At 33.5% G+C, this 24,783-nt stretch overlaps 1 protein-coding gene across 3 annotated transcripts in view; it reads left to right on the plus strand.

Moving 5' to 3' along the window:
- Positions 1-24,783, plus strand: part of LOC135831276 (tachykinin-like peptides receptor 99D) — a 254,418-nt gene that overhangs the window by 24,762 nt on the left and 204,873 nt on the right. Inside the window, exon 1 of one of the 3 annotated variants that reach the window (XM_065343647.1) lies at positions 10,900-11,044. The exons of the other annotated variants lie outside the window; for them this stretch is intronic. The gene's annotated coding sequence lies outside the window, so the exon portion shown is untranslated. Of the gene's footprint in view, positions 1-10,899; positions 11,045-24,783 lie in introns of those variants that run through there. 3 annotated transcript variants of the gene reach the window in all.

Below are 24,783 nucleotides of genomic sequence, written 5' to 3' on the forward strand. Positions count from 1 at the left end.
ATGAATCATTCGCGAACGAATTGATTCGTATAAGTGACTCGTTCGCGAACGAATCGATTCGTATAAGTGACTCGTTTTTGAACGAATTGATTCATTTACTCATTTTTGATGAATCATTCGCGAACGAATTGATTCGTATGAGTGACTTGTTCGCGAACGAATCGATTCATTCACTCAATTTTTGATGAATCATTCGCGAATGAATAGATTCGTATAAGTGACTCGTTCGCGAACGAATCGATTCATTTACTCAATTTATGATGAGTCATTCGCGAAAAAATTGAATAATTTTTAGTGAATTATTCGCGGACGAATTGATTCGTATAAGTGACTCGTTCGCGAACGAATCGATTCATTCACTCAATTTTTGGTGAATCATTCACGAACGAATTGAATTATTTTTTGTGAATTATTCGCGAACGAATTTATTCATAAATAATGAATCATTGGCGAACGAATCTATGATTCATTTTGGGGTTTGTTATTCTCACATACAGTTAGCAACCTTATCTCTTATTCACGCTCAAACTCGTTCCTTTTTTACATACAAACATCAATCCAACATCCAAGTGCAAAATCGTAATCGTATCATCAAACGAAACATCAATCATTCCATCAATGGATAAACTTAGCGGAATGTTTTTGGAATGAAAATTTGATGTAATTTTATATTTTAATAAGTAATTATTATTACTAACTAAGTAGTTGCAACTTGCAACTTGCAGCTATGGAGTTTATCTAATTTTTGAGGGGAATTGGAAGGGGATTTAGCAAGATAATAAAGAAAAGACCAACATTCAACATCATCTAATTACGCATATTTTCTTCTAAATTTTCCATTGAGGATTATGACGATAATGATACTTCACTACTTCAGCATTTCATTTTCAACCCCACTCATTCAATTTGATCTACTACTAGGTACTTGTTATTTGCTATTGCTCAAGTTGAATTAGTTGAAAGATCAGAGGTAAAGTAAATACAGTACCTATTGTACCCTATAGTGATCTAATTATTCCACTTTGGTTCGAACTCTATTCCTGATTGCAGTGATTGCAATCATCTAAAACAAACTTCAGAAATTATACACCCAGATTCTCATCTCTATAGTTCATTTGACTTCTCATTTTGCCGACATTCCTCCGTAAATTTAGTGTGCCTATACTGAATGCAAAACGATAAATGTATGAATCAAGATGACAAAAACAAGAATACATCTTTGTTAATTGAGAGCGATTAGAGTGAAAATTCAATCAGATGTTGTGATCATAAAACTTGTACTACATCAATACATCATCTTCAAATAGTTTTAATTACGTTGTTTCAGTCGCAAAATTATTAATTTTAATAACATCATTCTTTCTCCAACAAAATTAGCGATTTATGTACTAAGTTCATCGAAAAGATAACCTGATAAGTGAGTGAACAGTGAACGTTTCATTCAAGTTGATTCGTTCGCGTAGGTTGCTAACTGTATGTGAGAATAACAAATCCCTTAATTTTTGGTAAAAATCGTGACTTGTAGTTTCTTAGATTTTTAGAGGTGCTAATTTGAATTTGAATTTACTTTTTCAATACGCTGCAGCCTGCAAGCCTTATAAATCTTACAACGAGCATCTAAATTTCACAGATTATAATACAGGAGTCAAGGAGGTCGAGGTAGGTATCCAATTTTTAAAAAGATTCTATTCAAGTCCAGGTACGCCATTCTTAATGAATGGGAGGGGGGTTCAGAGATGGAACGATGGGTGGGTCTTCAATTTGTTCGATCAGAGGAATCGACACCCTATATTGACAATGAGAAAAATCTGAGCAAAATCGAAGTATCATGGTCAAAAAAGGTTTGTCTTGGCATAGGATGGATAGTGGATGAAGGGAAATAATTCGCAGAAGTGAAAACTTTCAACTTTGAAACTTAACATTCAAATTAAATTTGGAAATTTACAAAAAAAAACTTCATGTCTTTTGACGAATTTTTTACGCAGAAATTCTGAATCATATAGTGTTGCGCGATTATTAATCGATTAATCGAAATGGACGATTAATCGGCAAAAATAATCGATGATAATCGATTATCCGATTATTTGAAAAATCGTCAGATTAATCGATTATTTCAGAAATAATCGATTAATCGGATTTTTCTTATTTTTACGAGTTTTTCTGCAAAATTTTACAATGATTCTCAATACTTTGGCACTTGTAAAAAAAAGTATATTGAAAAAAACGTAAAAATTGATTCATACTATGTATTTTGAGGTTAAATCTTATGTTTTTCTAGAATACTTCGAAAAAATTCAAACTTTTTTTATGATTTTCTCACAATTGACAATTTACAACACCTTTTTTTCATAAATTCCCATGGAAATTTATCATTTTTAAGAGACCAGACATTTCCTTCATAAATTTCCAGAAACTTTTTGTGGAAAATTTTCCTTTATCTCTACTCTGCGCTACTTAAAAAATTAATCGATTAATCGATTAATAATCGATTATTTTTGTAAATTTTTGTCGATTAATCGATTGGAAAAATAATCGTAATCGAAATCATCGATTTTCAAAATAATCGATTATTCCCAACACTTGAATCAACTAAGGTATGTGGTTAACTGGACAGTCCCACAGATTCGTATAATTCGTAGCAGGATAGATATCGTTACGTCTTTAATAAATTATGAAGGAGGTGTAGAAGCCTGGATCATTTCATCGATCGATACAAAAATTTCTCATTCAGCTTTTACATTTTACGTTAGATTAGATCATTGTTGCGAAGGAAATCGATTCAATGACATTTATGCGTGCACTGATAAGGTAAACCCGGGTTAAAGCTCTTTAATACAAGTATGGAAATAGATTATACTCTTAAGAAAGTCATAGGATTTTACGTAAGTTTTACGTACTGCGCAGTGCGCGAGCAGGCGAGCACGCATCAAATCAGCTGTTCACGTACAACGTTGCACCCCATTGGTTGCTCCACCCACCACCACCGCGTGACGACACCAACCTGCCATGCGCAGTACGTAACACATACGTAAAATGCTACGACTTTCTTAAGAGCATACTCTATTTCCATACTTGTATTAAAGAGCTTTAACCCGGGTGAGATGCCGCACCGGGAGAGATGCCGCACCTTCAATTTTGGTATGTTGGCAACACTGATTCGAAAATCCAACCGTGTAGAAACATACCTTATACCCAACTACCTTACATGCAACAAAAATATTTCGCCGACCTAACATATTTTGGTCTGTGGAAATCCTAGAAGTTGAAAAGTGATGAAATTTTTTGAAGAATCAATTTTCATGATTTTTAAAACAAAAATTTTCATTCAAAATACATTCTGAAATTGGTTTTCAAATAGTCCAATGGAAAGTACATTTAATATAGATTAATTTGAGCTATACAACTTTTTCAATATCAAATGATTTGCGAGATCAATTTACGAAAAAAGAAAAAGTCTCAAAATGGGAGAGATGCCGCACATGTGTGCAGGGAGAGATGGCCTATGAAAATTTCATAGTTATAATAATGCTTCTCATTTTTTTAATGGAATTTTTTAAATTTAAGCTCACAAGACACATCCAACACAGAAGACTACTTCTGTGACTTCTGCTCATCTCAAATTTCAAAAAAAAAAATTTTCAATACATTTTCAATTATTTACATGCAAAATCCCATAAGCCATCTCACCCATACACATGGGAGAGATGGCCAAAAAATTTTTTTTTTTATTTTTCAAAAAAATCGAAAAATTATTGACCAAAAAAAAAATTGTTCAGGGCCACAGGTACAGAACCTGTACGTAGTACTTTTCACGAAGTATCAAATTTTTTGAGTCATTTTTGCCGAATTTATGACGATTCTAAGAATGGTGCGTCATCTCACCCGGGTTTACCTTACCTATCAAAATATACCAATCAATCTGTTCGGATTATCAAGTATCCATTATTTTACCCTCTGTTACCTAATAAATTGGCAATTTTAAACGAAATAGGTATGCGGATACGTCCATTAATTTTTCAATTTCGCTCGCATTATAAACTGTCGCAATACGTACTGTTCGTTCAAATAGCACGCTAAACACGTAGCAATTCTCGAGCTAATTCACCAACATGCTTCGTTCGGTTGAATGAATTTTTAGTACCTGTCATTTCAAAAAATTCGACTCAACGTACAGTACACTACACATTGCAATTGGTTCATTAGCACGATGCGTGAGGCTAATAGCACCCAGCACTAAATATACATAGTACCTATAGACATAGACATGACATACTCGTAGAACGTGCACTGGGCGATATGATATGTAGGTAGTTAGTGTAAAAAATGATTAGGTAAACAAGCGTCGTACTTTATGGGAAGTTGAATTTTAATTCTTTCAAAAGCCCAGTCTTCCGATCTTGTAATTTACATATACCTACGTGCGATACTTACGTTATTTAACAAGAAATATCCTCTTTTACACTGGCGAAACCTTAATGGTCCGCGTTAATTTAAAGTAAACATCATTGTGGCGTTTTGCCATTATTTTGCGGATTCTACCAGTACAAATGTAACGTAAACGAAGATCCATTTGTTTTCGGCGGCACTTCGTTGGCGTTAAATGTGTTGTTACTTAAGATGTTGACCTAGTGACAGATTATTGTGATTCTCTCTCTCTCTTTTTTTTTAATCGAGTGTCCACGTCTCGACTCACGAGTCCACTTCTGCTCGAATAATTTCAATTTTCAATGAAATTATTTTCGGTGACGTTATTCGACAAAACGTAATACAAAAAATGCAAGGGTAATTTACCTTTTAGATTTTATACAATGTTGAAGCATCGAGCGTTTTTTCCTCTATATAAATTACGAATAAGTCGTTGCTGTTTGAAATTTGTCAACTGTTGCTCATCCTGCAGTTGTTTCGGTAGGTAGGTTACTTTTTTCGTCAAATTACGTGTAGGCAATGTATCGTTCCAAGCTTTTAAATTAAGAACGCCACTTTCACGAAACGAGAAGTTGAATTAAATAATTACCGAAACGAAAAAAAATGCGACTTTTAGGCAATTTCCTTTTATCCATTAGGACTATTTACTCACGTTTGATGAATTTTTCACGTAGAGATAGGTAGGTAGGTAGGTACTTATTTTAAACGAAAATTATTCCAAGTAACCTGAGCTTATTGGTATTTAAACAAATTTGGTTCCTTGTAGCCTACTTTCGAATAGAGACATACTCGTACCACGACCACGTGCTGGTTATAATTGGGCTGAAAAAAAAAGTTTTTGAGTAAATAAGACCTTTGTCAATAAGTACATAGGTAATTTATTTCAACCAAAAACTACCCAGACTCACCCACACCTGAACATCTGAAAATGACACTGGAAAAACGTAGGTACCAATTTTCTAATTATTTCAAACTTTGAGCTTTTCTTTGCTCGCGACGTTTGTGCTGCTTTTTTTTTTTGAAAATCCTACCCTAGTTTTGTCACGTAACTAACTATAGCAAAATGTACACGATAAAGGTTTTATTTTGCATTTTAAAATTGTAATAACAGCGTTAAAATGTTACCCACGCGTTTTCGCATGATGAAAAAATCATTTTCGATATTTTTTCTATTCAGTGGGCATGAAAAAAACAAAATGTACGGTTTATTACCCCAATGAACTAAGAATGTAGGACTACAATTAACTCTATCACGAAATAAACTCGACGGTGAAAAAAGCGCTACACCAAAATTTAAAATTAAAGGCGTGAGCAAAATTAAATTTCTATTATTTTTAAGGAAAAAAATTAAACGTCGAGGTGTTTGGGGAAAATGAAATGGTATTTTAGTAAGTTTTAAAAGCTACATATTACGTTTAAGTTTCTCCTGTTCTGGATTGGTTTTTAACGAGAAAATTCGCTTAAGTATATTTTTTTTCGTAGTTTATTATATTTTAAATTTTAATAAACCTAGGCACCTTGATATTAAAAGAGGTATTTAAAGAAAGGCTTTTTTCGAAAATTTTCCTCCCATGAAACTTTGAATAAACTGATTTGAAGTACCTAGACCTACTTCAGGAAGTGTGGTGGTCTGGTGGTGCGAGGGGAAGAGTGAGCTTCGAAATTTTCATACATTGAAGATTCTTTTAGGAAGTTACCAGGCATAAGAACGGACAAAAAACTCGTAGATTTTGACGAAAATTAGTGGGAAAATTAATTTAAGTGGAAGACTACCCAGAAAAATTTAGAATAATTTACCAGTGGTGCAGAGAGCTGGGCCAGAGATCCTGAGACTTATAAGGTAATTTTTCAAGAAACGGAGAGTTTTCATTTTCATTTTTTCTACGTGCATAATTTATTATTCTGTTCGATGATTTTCCAAAAATTTTAGAACGTCAACATTTCAACAAGATGTCAGAAAATCATTTTTGAAAATTACACCTACACGTTAATTTTCATAAATTTTTAAAAGGTTGGTAGCTTTGTTGTCTGTCCGGCTGTCTGGCTTTTCAAGGTCATTGACTCCTCTGGCTGGCCTCTCAAGGTTGTCTGCATTCTTGTCTGGCCAAGGTTGTTGTGTGCCTGTCTGGCTGTCCAAAGTTGTCTGTCTACGTGTCTGGCTTCTTACGGTCATTGATATATCTGTCAGGCTTTGTGAGGTCATTGACCCATCAGTATACAGGGTGTCTACCAGGTAGTGAAAGTAGTGAAAGTAGTGAAAAGGTAGTGATTTTGAAAGTCGGTAGTGAAAGTAGTGAAAAAGTAGTGATTTTCAACAATTTTGCTTAAAAGGTAGTGAAAAATGAGAAAAAGTGGAAAATCCGATTTTCCACATAAATGGCTCGTTTGTTGACTTTTTTAGAACTTGAATTACCTATTTTTGAAAAATTTTGCCCTCGCTTCGCTCTGGCTGTCTGGCTATTTGCTCTTCTTTTTCAATGTAGAAAACTTATTGTTCAAATTCAAGAAATGTTCGAATTTTCAATCAAAAAAATGCTCCTTTTACCTCCATAAAAAACTTTTTTTGTACTTCTTGAAATACGAATTTTTGAAAGCTTTCTTGGCCTCGCTTCACTCGGGCTTGTTTGCTTTTTTTTCAAGTTTAATCTTTTTTTTTTAAATGATCATTTAAGTTAGAAAATTTTGAAGCAAAAATAATGAACTTCTTCATTCATCATCATCACCCAAGAAAACAACGTTTTTGTACCCCTCAAAATACTAATTTTCGATAGATTTTTCAAAAAATTGGTATATTTCTTTCCAATTAATGTTGTTCAAATGTTCCATTAATTTTTTTCTAATTTGTTGCTTATTTTGAAAAAAGTTCTCCATTTGCCCAATTTCAGTACAGTAACAAGAACCTTTAAGGTGAAAATATAATGAAAACTTGAAATGATTAAATTATATTCTCGACATCCGCTTGCTTGAAAAAAATCTTGGGATGTTTGAAGACATTGGAAAAGTGAAAAATTTTAATGTAAAATTTTGCCTCGTCCACCCCCCCCCCTCTTGAAAAATCCCAAGTGTTTAAAAAATGTCGTGCTAAAGTCCTGCTTTTTATTCAGAAATATTGTTGGACTAGACACCCTGAAAAATCACTGCTAAAAATACGAGTAAATAAAAAAAAAACAACTTCATCTTTCATATTTGAAAGGATATTTATTCTCAAAATATGTAGTTGATTTGTCAATTTTTCGAGTTCGCTCATTTTGTATTTTTAACATGTACACGTGAGAAATTGTAACAACTTGAAAAAAGTAGCAATGGTTATAAAATCGTTGAATTGATTTCAAATTGATGAAAACGTGTACTTACTTCAATGTAAAAAATTACAAAGTTCAAACCAAAAAATGAAAAATCGGTCTGGGGGGCGGGGGGTAAAAATATTTTGGAAGACAGTGATTTTTTTGAAGCCAAAAAATTCCGATAGACACCCTGGTGTAGCTTTTCAATGTTGGATGCCCGGCTTTTTAAGGTCATTGATCTGTCTGTATGGACTTACAAGGTCATTGATCCGTCTGGCTGGCCTCTCAAGGTTGTCTGTTTGCCTTCTCAAGGTCATTGAACCGTCTGTTTGGCATCTTGAGGTTGTCTGAGTGCCTGTCCGGCTGACCAAGACCGATTGTCTACTCATCTGGTCTGTTTAAGTTGTCTGAGTGCTTGTCTGTCTGTCTGTCTGTCTGTCTGTCTGTCTGTCTGTCTGTCTGGATTTTCAAGGTCACTAACCTACCTGGCATGAACCGAAAATACATGAGAATTTTTTCCAAGTTTTAAAAATCTGATATGATGTCAGAAAGTGAACTGATTTTTTTTCAAGTTTATTTTCGAATACGAATCAATTTGAATTTGATTCGGATTCGTGATTAGAATCATTTTAGAAAATGAAGCAATTAATTCGTGAAATCGTGATCAGCAATTTTTTACGTTTCTAAGTATGCCGTTTGACTCATGTTTTTTTTTTTTTATAATTTCGAATTGTATCTAAGGTACGAGTATCTTAGTGGTTTAATTTACGTTTATCGCTTCAATTCATTTCAGAAAAGAGACGAACAAGAATAAATTTACTTCGAATCACTATTCAAATCAGAACTGCTCATTCGCATTCCGTACTTACATCATTCAAATCAATGTGTCAAAAATCGGTTCATGATTCGTAAAATTGATTCGCGAATAACGAACCACAAAATCTTTTTTTAATTCGTGATTCGAATCGAAAAAAATTCTTATTCGTTCCAACCCCGAGTTCACCCTCCCTCCAACTCTCTGGAAGGTTGAAATCAAAAGGAAGATCCATTCCTTCGAAAAAAATCGAAGAACTCGAGTCAACTCAAATTTTAGTAACGTAGTCCACATAACGATACCTAATACAAAAAACAACACCAACTCCTCGTACAATAATAAAGACATAAAATCCATCGAGTGAAATTATATTTTCTTTCTGCGCCTACGAATATGAAACGCCAGCGGTTCAATTCAAATAATCCACTTATTCTTAAAATAGCCAGCTGCATTACTATCATTGGTGATTTAATGTTTAGGTGCAGTGCAACGATAATGAACGAGTGATAACTTTAACCTTGATTTTAACAAAATTAGTGGCACGTTCAATTATATTTTTATCGATTTTAATAATTCGATAAATTATAGCCGAAAGAATTTCCTCAACTCGCATAGCTAGTATGGGTAGGTACCTACCAGTACCTTCATTACATATACACTCCAAAATCCCTCTCCCCTTCTTATAATTTGGCAACTGTATCCAGTCTTATCGAATACACTTCCTATGAGTGGAAGTGCTCGATTGACGCTACAGTTACGAAAGAGTATCCGTTAACCTTGCCCTAGAGTTTTGAAGAAATAAAAGCCTGTGCAAACATGCGAACTTGATCGAAACGTGCCTAAAGGTGAGTCTAATGTGAATTCCGGTGCTTTAAACCATGTCTACAACATCTAATGTAGTCATTAATAATCGTTTGCATATATTATTTCAGCCTATCTTACGACTCGGAATAGGTAGCCCAACTTCCAGTTTGTCGATACATATACCTACCTAAATACCTAATTTATTCGAACACAAAGTTCAATCAAATTATAACGAAGGAAATTCAAATTAATAAGGAAACGAAGAGGGTTTACGAATTATTTCTACCAAATTCTTTCACCTAAATAAAAAGACTATAAACTTGAATGCAATTGCAAAAAGGACACTCGAGCAAATAAAAAGAAAAAAACTGCGTAAACATTTGATACAATGTCAAGATAGTAAAAGTATGACTTTTACCCTGCGTACGTTTAAGTTGATAAACTTCATCGAAGATAATTTTTTTATTATTTATTTATAAAAATATTCGTCCATATGTTTGTGTAAATCGCTTGTATCTAGAGAACGAGTTGCTGGATTCGTAAAATGAAAAAATCTTCATTTCGCGCCTAATGCAGCAATGTTTTAAATGTTTAAAAAATTCTATTTCGTGTTGTTTTATTTATACTATAATAAACATCACATGTGAAATGAAATTAGTGTCAGGAGTGTTCGAGTCGTACGTGGAGTTTTGATTTATGCGTGTGGAAGATTTGACATATCATCTTGTACAACTCATAAAGTACAGAAATCACGAACTTGAAGGAAATTCGTCTTCCAGTATGTGATCGTCTCGATGCATGATGCTCTATTATTAAAAACAAATAACATCGGATCTTGTTGTATACGCGGTTTCAAAATTAAATTTATCTTCAACCGCAATTTCAAAACATAAATTTAATTCTACCAACCTTGTTTTATACTTTTACAACATCGCAGCCGTTGAATATTATGCGTGTTTCTTTTTTCATTGTCTTGTTCTAAGTGGATTTGAGGAAGAATGCCAATCCGGCGATTTGAACTTATAAAATATTTAGTCGAGTATTAGGTAATAAGTAAAATTGGTTAGAAGTTATGAGATTAAGTCAATCAATATGTATTATTTATGAGGTAATTCAATTGAGAAAGGAGTTGGTTGAGCTTATAGATGATGGAAATGGAACGATATTTTGCTGTAGGTACGAGTACATAAATAATGTTTAAGTTAAGTAAATGTTAATGGATCAGCATTGCAAACATTTGTCCAAAAAATCAATTCGCTTCGTAGTTCGTATTAGTTCGATTATTCGATCCTTAGCAAATGCAGGCATTTGTTCATCGTGTTCCTTAATTTTTCTACATAGGCTATTCCTCCGACGTTTCTTTGTCATATCACGTGATGTCGTTCTCCAATCATTTCCACTCCCTTATCAGATTCTGATAAGATCTTGGTGCTGTTGTCGTCTTTTCTTATTACACTTCATGTTCAGTAATTTACGTGAAATTTGGAATTAGTTTTGTACTATTAATTTGATTCGTATTGTTGTGAATTAGTTCGTAATTATTATTTGCATATTTCGAAATGGTCTTCCTTGTGTACTTTGTTACTTGCGTGATTGTTTTCATTCTTGTATTAGTTGAATTAGTTACCATCAAACTTCGTGATAATTTTAAAGCACTTCTAAGGAAAAGTCATCGAGTTCGAGTTCGAGAAGTTAATTGTGATGGATGCACTGAAAGGTATGCAAATTAGTACTTATTACACTTTATATTCAATAGACTTATCTACGTTATAAAAATATCATGGACCCATCAACATTCGATTATTGGGTGTTAGGTAGACTGTCTTTCGATGCATTTGTGATGAAATATACTTCATATTAGCTACGTAACATGGATGAGAAAAATCGCGTAATTATGATCTATTTGAAATTAAGTACGGTAGCATTTAGCTGACTGCTCGTCCTTCGTTTTCGTTTAGCGTTTAGCTCAGAAGGAACGGCGATGAGCCATTGAGCCGATGAGTGATGACGAATTGGATTACACAAACCGGGGGTTACTGGACTTTCTACGATGTTATTGTCAGCTGTGAACATTTGAAATTTTACGAAATGGCGTCCAGGAATATTTCATTCCTTAAATGTTGATATAAAACGCATCTCCAGCGACCCCAGTTACCGAAAGTGGATGAAATAAATTTAAAAATGTCAAATAGTTGAGAAAACGTCTCAAAATTAGACTACAATTTTGTATAAATTGCATAGGTAGATCATCACTGAAACAAAACAAAAATTAATCAATATTCTTCAGAATTGAGAGATCATCATTTTTCAAATAGGTACCTTATGCAAAAAGTATAAAAAATAATTAGAATTGTTGAATGGATCTTCTTCATTTGTTGGAACTTCCCACCAGGCACAATGACAACAATCAGCATAATTAATAAGCAAAGTTTTGCAAAACACCCACTGATTAAAAACCGTGTCTGATTCAACCACAGACCACAGATCCTTATAATTGGGTCTGAAAACACCCACTGATTAAAAACGCCAAAAATGGTGTCTGATTCAACCACAGGTCTCTAATTTGGTATGAAAACATCCACCGATTAAAAACTGTGTCTGATTCAACCACAAGTATTTGAGAGTAAGGTGACCCAATTTCGACCCCCTTAATTGTTTTTTGAATTGCTCGGCCCCAAATTCACCTAGAGAAGCCGGCAATGGCTCAAAATGACGACCAACTATCCTAGTTTCTTCCCCTAAAATTTCAACCCGCCAACTTTTTTTTGGATTTTTGCCTATCGTTTTAATAGAAGTGCTCGAAATGAGGTTTTCATTTTTTGGGTCCCTAATTTCGACCCCCTCCATTTTTCCCCAAAAAATGGGTCTCCAAAATTTTGGAAAAAATATTTCTTGGCTTATTTTTCACAGACAAACCGAATAAGACCGCTCCAAAGTCCCTAAAGCAAAAATTCACAAAGTTGATTTTTGAAAACCAAAATTTCTCAGTGCAAATCTATGGTGTATCAGGTGGTCGAAATTAGAGCACTCATTACTTCGGCACTTTGATCAAAAATTACTCGTACTTACTAAAAATGCTTTGGAAAACTAATTACTTACGGCGTTGAAATCATCATTAAATTCACTATCAAGACAAATGAATTAAAAAATCATACACAAATCACATAAAAACCGGGAATGCGGTACTTACATTTTGATCAAAATTACATATTGGGTTTGCAGAAAACGTTTTTGTACCATTTCTCGGCGAGATTTGGCTTCAGGGAGTTCGGGATGGTCTTATTTGTTTTGTCCGTGAAAAATACATCAGGAAACATTTTTTTCAAATTTTTCTAGGCATTGGTTCACGAGATAAGTGGGGGGGGGAGTAAAAATTAGAGCAGGGGTCGAAATTAGGTCAGCTTACCCTTACTTGGGTATGAAAACACCCACTGATTAAAAGCTGTGTCTGATTCAACCACAGGTCTTTAATTGGGTTTGAAAACACCCACTGATTATAATCTGTGTCTGATTCAACCGCAGGTCCTTAATTAGCTCTGAAAACATCTGCTGATTAAAAACTGTGTCTGATTCAACCACAAGTTTTTACTTGGGCCTGAAAACACCCACTGATTAAAAACACCAATTTATTCAACCACAGGTCCCTAATTGGGTCTGAAAACATTCGCTGATTGAAAACTGTATCTGAATCAACCACAGGTCCTTAATTGGGTATGAAAACACCCACTGATTAAAAGCTGTGTCTGATTCAACCACAGGTCTTTAATTGGGTCTGAAAACACCCACTGATTAAAATCTATGTCTGATTCAACCACAGGTCCTTAATTGGCTCTGAAAACATCTACTGATTAAAAACTGTGTCTGATTCAACCACAAGTTTTTACTTGGGTCTCAAAAGACCTACTGATTAAAAATGCCAAAATCTGTGTCTGATTCAACCACAGGTCCTTAATTGGGTCTGAAAACATCCACTGATTAAAAACTTGACTGACACTACCACAAGTATTTACTCGGGTCTCATCACACCCATGTATTCAAAATCAAAAGTTTGCCTTCGAATCGTGCCAACTCTGGAATTGAGTGATCATTTTTCAAATAGGTATGCAGAAAGTATGAAAAATAATAAAAATTATTGTTGGGTGGATCTTCTTCAGTTGTTGAAAGTTTCCACCAATATGACAACAAAAATCAGCATAAGTTATGCAATGTTTTGCAAAAAATGTTTAAAAGTTGATTTAAATGTAGATTGTAGGTAATTAAAACAGTTAAAATTGACTAAAAATCGATAAAATATCGGATAAGTTGAACAAAAAAATGCGCTTATTATCATTTGGGGGGGGGGGGAGATCACAAGTAATTGATAATTGATATGAATTAAAGTTATGAAAAAAATAACACGAGTCTTGAAAGATATGATATTGGAATATAAATCTTCTGAAAGTTACTAAAAATTGACGAAATTTCAGCTAAATCACGCAAAACTTCGCACTCATTCATTGCTACGAGTAAAAATGTCAACTTTTCAAAATTATACATGAAAAGATTTAAAAACGGTCAAAAAAATGCTTCGAAATTGTTGAATTTTTGATCTTGCAAAAGTTGTTTAGTTTACCTAATGAAAATGCATTCAATATTATCATTGCATAAAAATTTGTCAAGCAGTTATTATTGGACATTACAGTAAGGTGCACCGGGGCAAGTCAGAATGATTTTTCGCAATTTCAACTTTGACCAGCTGTTACTCCCCTTCTAATGAACCAATATGGATCAAATTTATTATGTAGGTTCCCATAAGGGTTCTTAACCTATGGTAAAAATTTGAGCGCGATTGACACAGTAGCTTTCGCTCAGTGGAATAAAATATAAACTGTCCTGACTTACCCCAATTGGGGGAAGTCAGAACAGGCTAAACTTTACAGAGGCGTAGATAACAAACCGAGTGTCCTAGAAAAATTGCATAGAAACAAAATTGTAGAGAATTTAATTCTCTTTGAGATCACTCTCATCAGATTTTCACTAGGACGCACGGTTCGTCCGCTATATGCGAAAAACTAAGAAATAGAAAGTCTGTATTTTAGACCAAGTTCAAAATAAGTTCAAAACAACAACAAAATACAATTGAACCAAAGACATCTAAAATGAAACTGAATCGCGAAAATTTTTATGCCGTGATGAAGTAGGGGTAGTACCCTCAAGTCACCTTTAGTGGCACTTCGCCAGATATAAACCTCTAGGCGCTAGAGCAAGTTTTCTAACTTACCCCGAATTCCAACTTCCCCCAGTGCACCTTATAGGTAAAGTGATGAAAAATCAACAAGACTGAACAAATCGAACATAAAGTTTTTTAAAATGCATTTTTAAATGTCATAAAAAAGTATTAGTTGGAAAAGACGAAATTCTATTAAAATATCGCAAAAAAGCTCAAACATTGAAAAAATTGTAGAAAATTACAAAAAAATTAATCAAATTTTCAATATTGAAAATTTTGGAAAAATTACTCGAAAAATCACAGAAGAACAGAGAAATGTAGCAAAAATTGCAAAGCAAAAACGTTCAAACTATAGTTTAAAAAACAAACAATTAAAAATCACCAGAAATTACTTGATATCTTACTTAATAATTTCAGCAAAAGCTTCGTGAAGATTGCGGAAATTTTGAAAAATTGCCAATGAAATTGAATGAAATGAACATGGAAATAAATGAAAATTTGTTGTAGTATTCGGAAAATTGAGGTAAACCTTGCAACGATTATGTACTTGAAACATCATTAAAAGTTGATGAAAAAAAGTTGAATTGCAATAAAATGTTGCATAAATTAAGAGTAGTATCAATATCGTCCAATGAAGAGAAGTAAACTAAACATCTACCTATAATAAACTGTTCTGCGAAAAACATCCAAAAAATTGTTGAAATCTGTTAAAAAATCGCTAAAATCGGTTGCATCTTGCATCAGAATTTGTTAAAGAGGTCAAGTTTAATCGATATTTCCGTTAAAATTGAGAAAAAGTTGTAGAAAATAGGTAGGTACCTACTATCTGCGTTTAAAGGAAGAAAATTTCATACTTGACCTCCTCTAGGTGTTGGGAAAATAAACCAATATAGTCCCAGTTTTCTAAGTTCTTGGGAAGACTTATTTGAACCAATGCTCTGTAAAAAAAAACGCGATTTTTCCCTCGATTTCGCAAATGAATGGAAAATCTGCTACTGTTGCGTTACGATTTGAATCACTATTAAAAGCTCGTAGTATTTTATGTTTCTTTTTTTATTATTTTGAAATTCGAATCATTAAACAACAGTTGAAAGAAGCATTTCGAACATACACGTTTATCGGTGCTTACTGCACGAAAATTGCACGTTATTTTCCTATAACCACCTGCCAAGAAAATTTTCAATAAGTAGAAAAAATAACGTGTTCGTGCAACGGCATAGTGATTAAAAAATAACATTCTTATACGTACAAGTGCGTGTTTTACAATAGTAAAATACATACTCGTGGGTACCTTCGAGTAGGTACATTTAAAAGAGCTTCAGTTTCAGCTGTTCGCGTATTGAATACTTATATATTATACGAAATCGTAAACCTTATATTGTCCGTATATGCGAGTATAAATCGACGACGATGACGATGGGGATTTTATTACTCGAAATTCCTACTCACGCATAAATTTTGGTATCTAAAATTGAAATTTAGTTACGCAAAATCTAGCGCCTAGCGCGTATGGAAAATTTGCAAAACAGTGTTTCGCGCAACTACATACAACAAAGTGACGATTTATACGAAGTATTGAAAATTTATAATAAAAAACAGTGTCGAAATTCGTTTGAGAAAATATACAATTTCATTGAAATGTGTTCCGTTCGCGTTTCATTCCATTGAGAAATCTTATTTCGGAATTAATACTTTTTAGAGAACTTATTTTCGTATATTTTATTGGATTATAAAAATGGAAAAGTTTCAAAATGATAAAAATTGTTGGAAAAATTTACGATATTTTTTCATCTTATTGATTAACTAATAATACTTCGGGGGCGCGGATTAAATTAAATTTAAGCCGAACAAAAGCTGGCAAAAAGTTTCATCGAGAGGAGCAACGTTGGGTATATTATTAATGTATTCTTTGCTAATGAAACTATTAAATAGGAGCACAAACGGAGGCGATTTTTGCTGTTAAATGTGTTTGATAAATGGACCGGAAAACTCTTAGTTAACATTTTCTTGTTAAGATGATTAATATTACTGGTGTTCGTGATTTAACCGAACCATTATAATTTTCCTATTTATTTAACGTGTAAATAATCAACGCAACATGGAAAATACCTACTTGGAAATAGTATAATATGCATTAGGTATTGTATAATTTCTCATGTCATTGCATTAAATGCTCACTTATACCAGCCTAGGACTAGGAGAAGTCTCATGTGAAATTGAGCGTTAATTCTCGCAAGTGTATGTAAATTTCAGCCAACTGTGTATGGAAAATCGTCGTGACGTGCTTTTGTCGTCACTTTGAACTTTATAAGGCTCCGTTTATCAGCTAACTTGTAAATGAATTAGGTTTAAGTTGAGTATAGGTAGGTATTCTCTGTAGGAATTGTACGTTTTAATATTTTATGCTGATATCTGCAAATTAACGTATTGGTTTTATCTCAACAGTTCGTTGACGAGCTAATGTCGAATAATTATTTTCAAAATGGCGAGAACCCTTTGAAAAAAAATTTCGATCAAGTTTTACTTATACTTGAGATGTTTTGCGCATTTTTTTTGTATTTTTTCGGCTTGTAAACCGTAATCTGGATGATTTTTCTGGTGTAGGTGTACGTACTACGTAGGTGGTTAGAATTCACCTGTAAGCCTACCTATACCTATTCTTTGGAGCTGAGTATTTTTTTTCTCAAGTGTATCTTGATCTGGTAACCAGAACGTTCGATATTTTGCATTTCAATTGCTGGAAAACATTTTCATGTAAACATATTATGATTTTCTGTTCAATTCTGTGATTACCTGGAAACGTTTTTTTTAGTCGTTTTTTCATATTTAAAAAGTGCCACTTTTTTCACCAAAAATTATCAAAAAGTCTCGAAAGTATATTTTTTGACTAAATTTCTCAGAAAGTCCTATTATACGAATTACCCAAACCATTCGTTAGAAAATAGATTTCCACAACATAAAATTAAAGAACAACTCTCAATATATTATCAACAAAATCCACCACAGAGTTTTTTCTTATTTTCTATTCAATTTATACAAGATAAAATTTCAAAAACATTCGATACAGATATAAATATATCGCACATAGTTTATACAGAATTGATGATTTTTTTCATTTTCATCGAAACGAAGCGACGATACTTACCCAGTATACGTACGTAATCACCTATACTGGTGCATTTCGCGCAAGAAGGATATATGGCGAACGAAGTACATATTAAAAAGTGCACCGCATCGAGACGTAATTTTATTAAATTTATTTTTGAAACTGGGCGACATAAAGACGCTTTTTTCACGCATTTTGCCCTATTTATACTCGTTCGAGCGTTAAATTTGTATTTATTTGGAAAAACAACGACTTGAAAAATATGATACGATGCTCTCGGATGAGGTTCGTTCGGTGCAGAAATATTTTAATACGAAAAATATCGCGTGTTTTTTTCGTATATTTTTACAATCTCTCGAGAATAAAACTACAGCTGTAAGTGATTTTATGGAGTGAGTAAATCTGAATCGAGAATTAAAATATTGTAATTCTACGTTATATTAATCTAACCGTGAAAAATGATAACCGAGTTGGAAAAAAAACGCAGGCACTTCAATTGTTACTAATCGTCTTCATTGCATACCTACGTATTCTATATACGAGTAAATTAGAAGATGAATCAAAAAGAGCTTAAGAATCCGCAGACCGCGAGATTCCACGCGACAAAAATGTTCCATTAACATTTTGTCAGGTCACGTTTTTAGTTTTCCAAATTATAATTAGAAGTTGAAAATGAAACGTGACTGGAAAAACGTAGACATTTTTTTACACCATCTCGCCGTAATGATTATATGAAAATCTCGCAAAAATTACCCGATGGTAATTAATAAAAGGAGAAAAAAATTATAACTCGAATCGAGGACTTTGATAAATTATCAATTTATAAAATACACGTGTAAACTTTCCATAACCAAGTTTTACTTTGCGTAATTTTGCCCAAGATTTTTTATAAAGATGTAGGCGAATGTACAATTTCCTGTACGTGTACCTATTTATCGCATAGTATATTTTTTAGGTCTTCCCAAAGTTTTCCTACAGACCAAAGAACGTTGTAGGTATGCGAAAAGTTTTCATCTTTTAATATTTTGGTTTTGGATACGCGACATTGGGATGTTACAATCTGATGCAATGTTACTGTATTTTTACCACCTGTATTTACGAAGTCTTACCATAACTTATTCATTTTCCTTTACCATAGGTTTTCTCACAGTAACGTCGTAATGATATTTTTATAGAGTTTCAATTCTACAACACATGATTTTGATTGATTTCATTTCAAGTACCTACTCAAAAGTATACATATAAAAGTTTGTACACCAAATACGAATTTCACAACTTTTAACTTGAACAAAACGTCAACATCCTTCCCTTTATAATTACTTTCACGTCTTTTTTGCTACCTATTGTACAAATAATTGTGGCGTTGCATAAGGATTCAGTGATTCCACTGATTCCTTTTATCCTACCAACGTTTCTTGTGGATTTTTTTCAATGGATAACCCACTGCGAATTTTGTGGTATGTATTCAAAAAAATAAAAATGAAAAAAATTGGTTTTTAAACGAGAAGGTATCGATAGAATAATAATATAAGTAGGTAGATTTAAGTATGTTTTTCGAAGGCACCCCCACATTGAACGCTGATGTTTAATTAAATGTGAAATTGGTTTGCCATCGATGCAGTCAGAATAATACAATGTTTATTTTTTATGCAAAAAAAAAACGAAATTTTCAAATAATTACCGATTTATGCGGCTTCTGGCAAAAAACGCCACTGTGTTGAACACTTTTTTGATAAAAGTTGGATTTTTCACCAATTGCGCCAAAAAGCAGTAATTCTTATCAATTTTTGCCAAAAAAGCAAAATTTTGACTAGCAATTAAGTATTCTTGAACAGGAAAAAGATTATTTTTTCAAATATGTGTAGTTGTAAAAACATATTTTCATTATCTTCATCACTCTTGATCTTGATAGGTACTTACCTAGTTAAATTAGGGTGACTTTTTCTGTGAAATTATAATGGACCTAAAACCGTTCAAAATCAGACCTACTTACTTTCAAATACAAAATTACAACAAATTAAGGTGATTTCTGATTGTGAAATTGATTTTTCTGGATTCGACACTCCTCGGATTCAAACAAGAATTTTACAGAAAATTCAATTTCAAAAAGGAAAGCAAATTGGACCGACTGAAGCTAGGGCAAAAACATCGGAAATTCATATTATTTGTAATTCAAGAAACAAAAAAACAACATTTTTTTCATGTAGTTCGATATTTCTACTCCGGAAATTTAAAAAATTTGTGGAAAAAGCACAATTTGGCCTGACGCCTGAGTGAAGCAAATATGAAAACATTGAAAAATTTTTATGCAAGAAGTACATTTATTATCGTAGGGAAGGGAATGATTTTAGGATAAAGGGGACTGCTGAGAATAATCTCCTTGATAGTTAAATAAATAAATATCCCTTTAGCGGGGAGATTTATCGGATACCTAGCTAGCTCTGATAGGCGTTTCTTTTGAATAATCAAACCAGTTCCATCGTACACAGAATACATAATAAAAGAACATACAACAGTTACTATGTACCAGAGTCCTGCACGGTGTAGTTAAAAGTTATCTGCGTTAGTCGCGCGTCGAGCGCGGATAGCTATGGTTAGTAGTCATCCTAACGGCAGGTTATAACCGCACTGGCCAGTGAGATAATATTTGTAACTCAGATAACGTAACCATTGACTAAACTTGTAGTTAAAATAACTACACTACCTGCGATTATACCGCATTCTTATCGGAAAAATAACGTTTGTTTCTTTCTTATCTGTTTGATGAGTCACCAAAATGTATTGATGAGACACCTACAGAACCGAAGCTAACTTACCGCTGCATCGGCAGGTAGTTGTAGTTAGTTATTTGTCGGTTGCGCGTGCTGACAAAACTAACTACAGTTAGTAACCTGTAGTTAAATTAGCCTATAGCTCCGGCGGTTATCCGGCTATTTTAACTACACCATGCAGGACTCTGCTATGTACAGGCTTATTTTACTAAAGTTTCAACAGCATTCATCTTATACATGATATACCAATACATAGTAACTATGTAACAAATTCGATCTGGTTTAATAAATAAGATAGGTACCAAAGAAGGTACAAATCTCTGCAGATCATGGCAATTAACTGACATTGAAATCTTATCAAAATATATTCGATTATACTTCCGATAGGCAAAATAGGTAATTACATTCGATCATAGAGGATCATTGTCCAATATTCACAATAAAATGACATCATCAATTAACTATGATTTGGCTATAATTAAGTAAGTGTAGACACCATGTGAGCAACTACTTACCAAACACTACTGACTGTCTCACCACCTCTTTTTCTTAGCCTACCCCAATAATAGTGGCTGTCAGTGGCTCTCGCTGCTTTACTTTGAGGATGACTCATAAACACACTCACCATTTTGTGGATACATCCCAAATTGACCGCAAAAGGTAACATGATGACCAAATGTTGGATCATCCTTTTTCTTGATAATTCCAACTTATAAGTAAATAAAACACGTCAGCACTAAGCGAGTATTGGGCTGCTACAAAAATCAATGCGACTTGAGATAGATCCCTGTTACATATCAAGAAATAGAATTACCACCTAACGGCTAACCTCATACGTTAACAAGACTCCTGCCACCACAAATAGCTGGAATCAAGTGATTGTACGTACTTCTGGTCTTTGGCACGAATAGCAGTGATCTTCAAGTACATCCTCAAATACTATCAACTAACAATACTGGCAACTCCATTTATAATACATTGAGCGTTTTTGTCGCAATAATAGTGTGATCTGAATGGCCTGGTTTGAAACTAACTCTTATCAAAAATGCTCTGATTGGTTGGTTTATAATTGGTTTGAATCCCGTTCAAATCAGCAAATCAGATGCTTGTGGTAAAATTTAGTTTCACTCTGGCCGCTAGGAGGATAAAACACAATTTTTCAATGGACTTGCCATTATTGTCAGTTGATAGTATTTGACGTCCTCTATCACACCCTATATCGCACCTCGGGAGTAATAAGGTGACATCTCAAAAAAAAATGATTTTGATGTTTTTGCATTTTTGGGGCTTGTATGACCCCCCTCAACCAAAAATAACACTTTCAGTTGGGTACATTATCTAGATCATGTAAAAAACCCAAATGGCCTAACTCAAAATCCCAACAACATTGCAAGTTGTTTGGAGTTATAAGGTGACATCTCAAAAAACTCCACCTTTTTTGAGCAAATTTCGTACATATGAAGTGTTAACAAACAGTTTTGATTGTTTTGAATGTTTGTCAGTTAGAAATAGTCACAAGGAGTGCATTTTTTATTGGTTTGTACCAAATGGAAAATTTTTTTTAAATTGATCACTTTTCAGAAAAATGAATTTGCACATATAATGAAATTTTAGTTTTTTGAGAAAAACTCAAAAGCTAAGCACTGTAGAAAAAAACTAACGACATTATGTCGATTGGAAATTTAATTCTCTACAACTTCGTTAACATGAAATTTTTTTTGGACGCTTCCTTTCGCCTCCACATCAACTTTAATAAAAGGTTCTAACTCAAAATGTTTTCCAAACATTGAAATATTTCCTCTTTAAGATTTTATTTTTCAAAGTGTTCTTATGCTAAATGAAGGTAGGATACCAGATCTTTAAAATGAGGTGCTATTCATTCCTCACAATTAATTATAAGTTGATAAAAATAATGAATCAAGTTTTTAAAAAAAAGAAAATCACTCTCCTGTAAAATTTCACTTTTTTGAGATGTGACCTTATTACTCCCGAGGTGCGATATAATTTCCCACATTACCGTGCATCTTTACGTTATGGGATATAAATAGAATGACGTAAGAAAAGGATGCATTATTAGAATAACCACCTAAGCAGTGAAGACATATTGCACCATATCATATTGAAGGAAATAATTTTAATCTGAGAATTTTTTCCGGGGGGGGGGGTAGATGGGGAAATGTTTTAGAACGCAGCGAGCGGTGCCAATTTTTTGGCCATTATTTCCAATTTCAAAATGCAAAAATGTGATAATTATGGTTTTGGCTTTTTTCTCAATTTTTTGAAATTGGCAAGAATGATCATAAAATTGGCACCGCTGCGTTCCAAATTTTTTTTTCAGTTTCAGAAATGATGTTTTTTTATATTTTGTCATAATTAATGCGAAATATTTCCTAAGAAAATTTTTTTAAAAAACACACGAATTTAGGTATGTAGGTAGGTCTAAGTACCTTACCCTTAAAATGAGTGACTTGCAAATTTTCAACCGCTTAGTGGAACCCTAAAAGTGGTCTTGGATTTTGATGGCAATGGCTCAATCCCAATGTACCATATTTATGGAACCGAGCCATTTTTTTCAGGACAGCTTGGGTAGGGAGGAGCTAGAGTGAAAAAACCATCATATTTGCTCTCCAGGGCACTTCCGGAGCCAATCTTTTTCGAGTAACTTTCAACTCACAATGAAAGGTCTTCACCGAGCTTGGTTAAAATCCTCCAACATTTTTTTCGTCACCACCCTGAAAAGTAGGTACATAGCCTATGTATATTGTATATCCACAAAATAAATTTTTTTAAAAAAAAGCTAATGCAAAGGATAGCTGAGCTGGCTTTTAGCTCACGAAACACCGCAAAAATCATTGGTTTTGGGCTGGCTTTCCAACTCTGTTTTACAAGTGATTCATTCGTCATTGAACGATTTTTTTCTGTCTTGATAAACCAAATCGTCCGCAAGTCTACTTACCTCCAGGACTAAAAAAATTTCTGGATGAACTTTCAACTTGAAACGAGCGTTACTTTCCACCGAATTATTTTCCTCTCCCATTTCATTGAAGAGGAGAGTAAGTGCACGAGACCTAGGTTCAACCCTTTTATGATAATTTACAATTTATCGCTCTAAAACGTATGCACTTATTCCTCCCTTTTTCTGAGGAAAAAAGAATTAATAACTAGCGATTTTAAATGACTTTTTTGTTTTACCAATTAATTATATGTACGATGTAAATTTACTCATACTACCTACGTATTGCGAGCATTTACCTACTTATATGTATTACTACTGCGATCGTATTTCAAATACGATTCGGTAACTTGAATATATCGTTTACCTACCAATATACGATTTTACATTAATAAATCGTATTCGCCGCAACCGAAATGTATTGTACCCATATCGAAGCCCCGATAGTTACCGTTGGGATTATAAAACGTTAGTTTCATATTAATAATGTGTTCGTAAAGGTGATTCTTGCATACCTATTATGTACATTTTACTATAGATATGTATGCTCTATAAAACGACGCTCTTTTTCTCACATCTCGATCACCCGATAATAGAAAAACTATCAAAATTTTTTCCCTTTTCGTTGAGAAAAAAAATGTATAGGTAGGCACTGCAGGTAGTAGTACCTACTACGTAGGATTTTTATGCGTTCTTTATTTTTTCAATACCGTATTATAGAGTTCTCGGAACCTTTCCTGAATTGTATTACATTCTAGCTGAAAATTACCTACCCAAGGATATGAAAACTTTATATACGTAGACAGTTCAGTTCAGCTGTGAAGAAGAAATACCTACCTCTACTCGTACCATCAGTGTGAATGTACCAGCATCAGCGTCGTCGTCGTCGGCGAACGGCGATCGAAGTACCACCTTCGCTAATGGATAGAATTCAGTGTGAGACTATAATAACTACTCATCCGTACTTTCTTTTTATAGCACTACTTTTCATTTCATTTTATAATTTAATCTTTGTCGCCCTCTTATAATCTTGGATATTCTCGCGACGATGCTATCTTTTTTCACAACTTCGTGTCTTAAGAATCGCTTTATTTTCTGTTCATTGATTCGCATTATGTTAATCATATTTCTAAGTGAGGGTTTCCTCGTATTATATAAATACGTATTCGAAATGTAAAACGACCTACCTACCTAGATATTTATTTAGGTACATATTGGGGCGATTTTTCATCATAATGAAAATCGAAGCTTATAGTGGAAACTTTTCGTGAAATTTTGAATCGCTTTCGTTTCGTAGGTAATCATTGCCTACTTGTTATATTTTCTAATGATATTAAAAAATTGACAGAATTTTTTTCTGTTTTGGTAAAAAAAATTGAGAACTGAGATGGAGTAAAGATTCATACGTACATATTAA

This window comes from Planococcus citri, chromosome 1 (genome assembly GCF_950023065.1).
Source record: "Planococcus citri chromosome 1, ihPlaCitr1.1, whole genome shotgun sequence".
NCBI classification, from domain to species: Eukaryota; Metazoa; Arthropoda; class Insecta; order Hemiptera; family Pseudococcidae; genus Planococcus; species Planococcus citri.